The sequence below is a fragment of the Calypte anna genome, chromosome 2 (genome assembly GCF_003957555.1).
Source record: "Calypte anna isolate BGI_N300 chromosome 2, bCalAnn1_v1.p, whole genome shotgun sequence".
In the NCBI taxonomy this organism is placed as follows: Eukaryota; Metazoa; Chordata; class Aves; order Apodiformes; family Trochilidae; genus Calypte; species Calypte anna.
In genome coordinates, this window is record NC_044245.1 from 103,856,971 (window position 1) to 103,864,144 (window position 7,174).

Sequence of the window (7,174 nt, forward strand, 5' to 3'; positions counted from 1 at the left end):
TTAAAGCCAGTTTGGTTAAGCTGAAACCATGACTTGAATTCTGGGCCAAGTGTCACTTCTTGCTGCTGGCCTCAGACCTGATCCATTATCGAGGTTTATTGCTTCAACAGGTACTTCCATGGAGGTCTGTGGAACTGGCTCTTCATGCTTTGGCCATGAGTAAGGACAAATTCCAGCTGAATGAGTAGCCTTAGACCACTTTAAAGTCTGGATAAATGAAGGGGGACACAAGAAGAGCTCCTGTGTAAGCACTCAAATTCGTGTATGATTCACTCTGAGAAAAACAAACCTGTGTCAATGAAACAGTGAAAATGCACCATTGCAAGACTGAAGAAAAAAAAATTATCTAATTTTTTAAAAAGGGCATTATTTCATAGGTGAATATTACAGTTGTGTGGCTGAATTTATGTTTGATTCTCATCAGTAAATGCTAAGTACGCAATCCAGATACCATACTGGTTACTGATGGATGTTAGCAGCAAATCCCTGAAGTTATCCAGTAAAGCAGTTTCTTGTTCTGAGTTTATTTTTTTTCTTCTAAATAGTAATCACTGTACAGTTACACTGATTTACTCAGAGGATTGGTTACTTCAGAAAAAGGTTGTTAGCACTGTTCGTACTATGAATATGGAAAACAAAACAAACCAGTAGCATTGGGATCCTTTGCCACTGCTGTGTTACATCTTTAAATGATAAAGCAGGTATTGTGCCCAGTGACAATGATGAATTAAGAAACCGTGTATGTAAAATGTGTATATGTATTGCTAAAACATGTAAGCATGAAAAAAAGATTTTTCGTATATCAGACTACACTACATCATGCTCCTATCCATCTAATTGCAATGAAAATAGAGTATTCTGTGTCTGTAAAAGCAAGTCATCTGTATCCTTTCAAAATAAAACAATAACAGCAGTGGAACAATGTGCTATAGCCATATATTTATAAGAACTTTTTAGGACAATCATCTTTCTGATTGCTCCTTTTATTGTTTAAAAAACAAGATGTCCTCTAATTAATTATAAACTCAAGGTGAGCAGCAATAATGTTTGTACCAAACCAACTTTTTCGTAATGTAATCAAAAAGTGAGAATTATTTGCACAGCCTCTTTGGTCCTGGAGGCTTAAGCGAAATGGATAAACACTGCCAGTGATTACATGAAGGAAATGGAAACTGTGGCGTTCACACGGCGAACGTGTATGTTTATATTTTTTAACGACAAATAGAGGGATGTATCCGCGAAGCCATTAACACTGGGAGGGGTGAGGGAAAGGAGCAAACCAAAACCATCGAAAATGGTAACAAAAGCAAAATGGGAAGGAAGGCGTCGCCTCCTCGGAAGTGAATTAGCAGCATCTCTTATCTGCGGGCCGGTGGGGATAGGACCCTCTTGGCCAGGACCTGCCTCCGCGGCTCCCTCCGAGCCCTCGATAAATCAAATGAAGGGAAAAACAGACGTCCGAAGGGGGAGAGGCAAAGAAAAATGGGGGGGTTGCATATTTTTTCCTGTCAGTGGGGTCCCACAAGCCTCGCTGGAGACCTCCTCCCATCTCCTTGGTTTCTATCCTACCTCCAGTGGAATGCTTGTGCATACCTTCCCAGGCAGGACCCATCCACCTACTTTTTATAGCAGCGAGAAGCAAGGCTATTAATAGGCTATCTAATTACTTCGAGCTGTTAACTCTGAAGTCTCTGATTCTGTGATGTGGTTGTTTTGATTTGTTTTTCCAATCCAGTAGGGCTTGCATTTGCAGAACTGGTCAGACTCGCTCTGGAAGATAGTGTTTTAACGTTTTAAAATCAGCTTTGATTCCAAGGAGGAACAACGTCCCCAGATTTTGGACGTTATTCACGAAAGAAGCAAATGGGAAAAAAAAAAAAAGAAAAAAAAAGAAAAAAAGGGTTTTGTATCAAAGGAAGTGTTTTGCTCAGCTAGGACTGAGAATTTCGTTTGGTTTGTGGTTTTGTTTTGTTTTGTTTTTTAATCTGGCACTTGGTCTCAGACACTTCGGCAGGGCAGGTAAATGTCAGGGGAAATGGTTTTAGAAGGGCAGGTTGCCACGATGCCAACAGAGACGAAGCGGCTCCGTCGTAGCCCAGCACGGACACGTGTGAAACGGAGCTAGCCCCGCAAAATGCCTCTAGAAGAACGGATACCTTTTGTCCGGTGGAAACCATTTATCTGGAAGGTTTTGATCAGTTCTGGTGGTTTATTTTATTCCCTGGTCAAAGAAATAAGAAGGCAACTATGCGCGGGGGATTTCTCCGGCAGGTTTTGATGCAGAAAACGAGATTTTCTTCACGGTGCGCTGTAGTGCTGATACCCCCCTGAGGGAATAGTATGGAGGATTTTGCCTGTTCGGAGTTTCTGTTTAAGTGAAAAAGAGCGTAAGGCTGTGCAGCCTCTGCTATGGGGATGGGGGCGGAGGCAGAATAGCTAATTGCAGGTTGGATTTGATACTGCCTAACACAGGTGATAAGGGACGGGCAGGAGGATGAGAAGCCCTGCTCTGAAGCTGAGGAGGAGGAGAAGCGCGGCTCCGCCGTGCCCAGCCTCCCCCCAATCCCAATTCTCCCCTACAACGAGGTCTCCCAGCAAGAAGACTGAGAAACTTTTCACCGGGATCTCCATATAGAGGTCACACCTGAAAACCTTCCCCGGCAGGAGAAGGCACGGATCACACGGGAGGTGCCCCACGGCCTCGGCCCGGGAGCCGAGGAGGCGGGGGAGGGCATCGGCCTCCCCCTGCGGCCCCGGGCAGCGGCGGCTCCCACCCGCCCCGCAGCCCTATTCCCTGCGGCGTGGCAGAGGAGGGAGGGAGATTTCCTTCTGGCCTCATCCTGCAGTTAAAAATAATAAATAATATTCATCAATGAAAGGAAAAAAAAAATAAAATCCAGCCCAGCCGCCTCATGGCAAGAGCATAAAGGTACCCTTAGATAAAAGCATCAGAATTAGACTATTTTCGTCATGAACACTTAACTCCGAATAGCAATAAACCCAAACCTTAGCTCGTAATTTTCGAATTCTCTGTATATGTGTTGGAAAGAGACAAAGTGTGTATACGTCTGTTGGACAGTAGCAGCTAAAATCGTGTTTCTGCGTGAGTGCCAGCTGTCTCTCGGTCACCTCGAGAGCTGGGAGGCATCGCCCGTTCCGCCGCGGCTCACCGGGCTGGTACCGCGGAGCGCCGGCTTCGGGAGTCAGGTTACGGGGCAACAGAAGCCTCTCCTCCGCGCGTTTTTGTTGATTTTTTGATTTTTTTTTAGGTTGAAATCATTAACCAGGCGGACCTCGGAGACGGGAGGGCTAACAAAGAGAAGCTGCGAATCATTATGTTAAAAATCCCAGAAAAAAACCAACAACAACCAACCAACCAACCAAAAACCTCAACAAACAACCCCCAAACCTCTAAACAACCAACCAACAACAACAACAACAACAAACAAATCACAAACAAACAAAAATCCCTACAAACTAAAAAACATCACAAAATCCACACTCCTCGACTCCTCGTAGGCACCTATTGCATAAAATTCATGCTGGCTCTCTGCTGTCTGCTTGCTTGTTTGAGTGTCAGGGTTTGAAAGACACCGTGGAAATCACCCAAAACCACGGTGGCAGCAGGTCACCAGTGGCTGGAAGGCCGCTTACTACAAGGGGGAATAACCTCCTGCCACTCCTCACGCCGCCGGGCATAGTTTCAATCCCGGGGGAGAGCCGAGCCACAGGGGATCGAGCAGGGAAGGGTTCCCGGAGCTAGGGCAGGGTGTCCTGCCCGGGTTGGGGCAACCGTGGGGGTGGCCGGAGCCTGGTCTCTGCAACCAGCAAGAGCAGCTGAAGCTCAAGCCCGGCCTCTGAGTACACAGAAGCCCTTCGCTAGGAGTTTCGAGAAAAGAAAAAAAAAAATCTCTCCTCAATCTTGTCAATTAGGGGTTTCTCCCTCAACAGGGGACACATCTGATTGCTGGCAAAAGGCATCCCCACCATGCCTTCCCCCACCTTGCTTTGGTGTGGACAGGTCGCTGCTGCTCTGGGGGACGATTTTCACGAAGTGCTGCCCCAGCCCAGCCCGAGAGGGCGGTGGCAAAGGGGCCCTGCCCCTTGGCTGCCGCTGAAATCCCCCTTTCCCCGTTCGGTTTCGGCTGCAGTGCCTGCGGCGGGGGCTTGAGCCCTGCTCAGGCGGCAGCTCCCCGCTGGGCTGGGTGCGTCAGGGTGCTGCCGATGCCCCGATCGATAAGTCCGCTTCAATGTCACAGCCGCTGGGGAATGGAAACACTCCATATCGTGGGGTGGCCTTGATAAAAGTGTATTTTAAGTAGTGCGGATAAGCAAATGGCAGAAGAGAGGGGCAGAGCTGCCGGCACGTCGCCTGTAATAACCGCTACGCTTATCAGCCTGGCCTAAACTCCCCAGCAGTTTCTAAAGTACATTAAGTTACATAAACACGGCTCGGAAAAGAATACGCTCCATCCTGCGTTAGTCGCCAAAGTGACCCCTCGTACCACCTCGCACCCGAGCCCGCCTCACCCCTACTGCCGCGGAGCCCTTGGGGGCAACAAGGCCTGGCCCGGGGCGTGATGCCCGGGGCTGTCTCGGGCGGTGATGGAGGTGAGAGGGTGCGGCCGCAGGGGATCTTTCCCTTCCCTGGTAAGGGGTGAGATTTGCAGAGACTCGGAGTGCGGTAGGGAGTAGCAATACTGCGCCTGCATACCTCTTTTGCCCCAACCCTTTTTTGGGAGGCTGAAGTGTCCATGAGAGGGAATTTGCCTTAATTGGATAAAAGTGGTTTTTTTCCTGTTTGTTTTTTTTTTTTTTTTTTTTTTTTTTTCTTCACTTCGATATGCCTTCCTTCCCTCTTTGGGCACAGAGAGCAGGAACGATGGTTACTTCACCGGCACCACCTCTCTCCCCACCTCTCTCTTCCCGAACCCAGAATCCATACCCCCCCGCCCGGCTTTTCTCTGCAAAAATGCCTCTGCACTCTCCCCGCAGATACTTTCCTCGGCAGTCTACCTCAGACCAGGGGCAGTAGATATCCGAGAGGTTCCCGGAGCCCCGAGGTGAAAGTTACGTCAGCGGAGTGTTATTTGGGAAGGGGGTGACGTCACGAAGAGTTAGGAACTGAAGGCTCTATGATTTGAGAGGTTCGGGCGCTAACCTGCAAACGAAAAGTAGTGGAGAGGAAAGGGGTGATTGGGAATGATTTCCCACGCCGGTCCCGGTTCAAGCTGGGTTTTCTTATCGGGTCTATCGGAGGAAATAAAATTAAACCTGTAGCTCGGTTATAACATAAACAGCCTAATCAGAGGAGAAAAAAAACGAGGCGCCTGAATTGTAAAACACGGGTCACTTTGGAGCCAGGGAAAGAGGCGCCTGCCAGGCCAGTGCGGCCGTTCTTCCTCCCAGCCATCCTCACCTCTCTGCCGCCCATCCTGAGGCACATAGGCACTACTACTGCCCTCCCATCAAGCAAAGCTTGAAAAAAATACAAAAAACTCCCAACCCAAACAAAAAAAACCCCGAACAAATAAATCACGACATTTCTTGCCTTATATCCACCCTTACACGTTTATGAAATACCCTCGGGTTTAACTCGAGAAAGGATGCCCAAAAGACTTAAACGAAATACGAGGTCTAAAGGCAATAGCTGAGCTCTTTTTTCAGTGCATAAATTTGCAGTGGCAGCACCCAGGCAAAGAAGAAGCGGGGAGGTCATAGAGAGCCGTGGCTTGCCCTGCCCTCGTCGCACTTTTGTTAGTAAAAAAAACACAGGAAAATGCTTTACGTTGTAAATTCGGGTCGGGAATTTACAGATAACGAATAGCTACCCTCACTTGCGAAATCTTTTCTATTTGATATTAGACCCACTAAAATACATCTAAAAGTAAAATGACCAAAAAAAAAAAAAATCACTTCAACCTTGCAGAGTGACCAAAAGAACAACACTGTTTAGACAACAACTGAAACGAAAGAAGTATTGCCTTTAATTATACAAGTTAATAGAGAAACGCAAGTAGTTATTTTCCTATCAACCCCCTGCCGCGCTATACCACAAAAAAATTAACGAGCACAATAAAACTTGGAGGTCGCAATCGCTTCACCTACACCGGCAGAGCGGGTGGCTACAGCCAGATTTTCACCGGGTTCCTAGCACTACAAATTCTTTACCTCCTGACCATTTCGCCTGGAAAGACCGAAAGAAAAGCCGTGCCTACCCCGGGAGCAGTACCGCGCATCAGCAGGTTTGGGCTCGGTTTCTGTCGGGAGGGCTCATCTCTGCAGTCTGCCGAGAGCCGCGCTCTGCTCTAGTCCTTTGCTGCAGATGACTCTTTCTGTACAAACTGATGATGACAGATATCCAGCTGATAACCTCTGGTGAACGAAGTTATTTTAATTTCCAGTCACTTTCCTGCTAAGTACCATATCAGTTTGTACACAGCTGAGATAAGAGGGCGTGAGGGGGGGTGGGGGTGGATGTTGGTGGTGTTGTGGATGGGGTGGGGGGGAAAGAAGAATAAGAAAGAAACAGAGGGAAAATGCCTACCGCCTGCTGCTGCTGGGGTGGACATATCCTACAGCGTGCTTTGACTTCACCTGACGGCTGGGGCATCTCAAGGAAGAGCCATATTTTTTGTTTCCTCTCGCATAGCTTTGGTTTTAAGGATGTAAAAAAAGGAGACTGGGGAGATTGTTTGTGTGGGGAAGGAGTTTAGCTGATTGCTTAGCGCAAAATCTAGGCACACATCCTCTCCAGGCCGCTGCCAAGAAGACTCGGGGAAAAAAAAAAACCTATAAAAAGTGAATATTCACTCTAAATAAAATATTAGTGCGGAGGCAAAATTATGTATTAACCTGCGATTAAAAAAAAAAAAAAAAACAACGCATGTGGAAAGGCCAGTGACTCTCCGCTCTCTGAACAGAGGGTCCAGTCCTCTCTCCCCCCTGTGGGCACCCCGAGGTGCCCCACTCGGCCTCCCTCCCCCCCACCCCCCCGCCTGTGCCCGCTCCCGCCCCCGTCGCAGCCGCGCTGCGGGCCGGCTGTCCGCGGGGACTGGCACCCCTGCGGAGCTCCGTGTTTGTTTAGGGCTCGCCGAGCCCAATCAGGGCCGGCTGCCTGCAGTTTTCCGGCAGAGCTGCGAGAGGCGCCTCCTCTCTCCTTTTTATACATGAG

At 48.4% G+C, this 7,174-nt stretch overlaps 1 long non-coding RNA gene across 1 annotated transcript; it reads right to left on the bottom strand.

The window, feature by feature from the left end:
- Positions 1–262: 262 nt before the first annotated feature.
- LOC115597943 lies at positions 263–6,467 on the bottom strand. The gene is made up of 3 exons (XR_003987283.1): positions 6,219–6,467; positions 5,017–5,161; positions 263–274 (listed from the first exon to the last, which is right to left on the bottom strand). It is a non-coding gene; the product is annotated as an uncharacterized LOC115597943 (long non-coding RNA).
- Between the last annotated feature and the right edge of the window lie 707 nt (positions 6,468–7,174).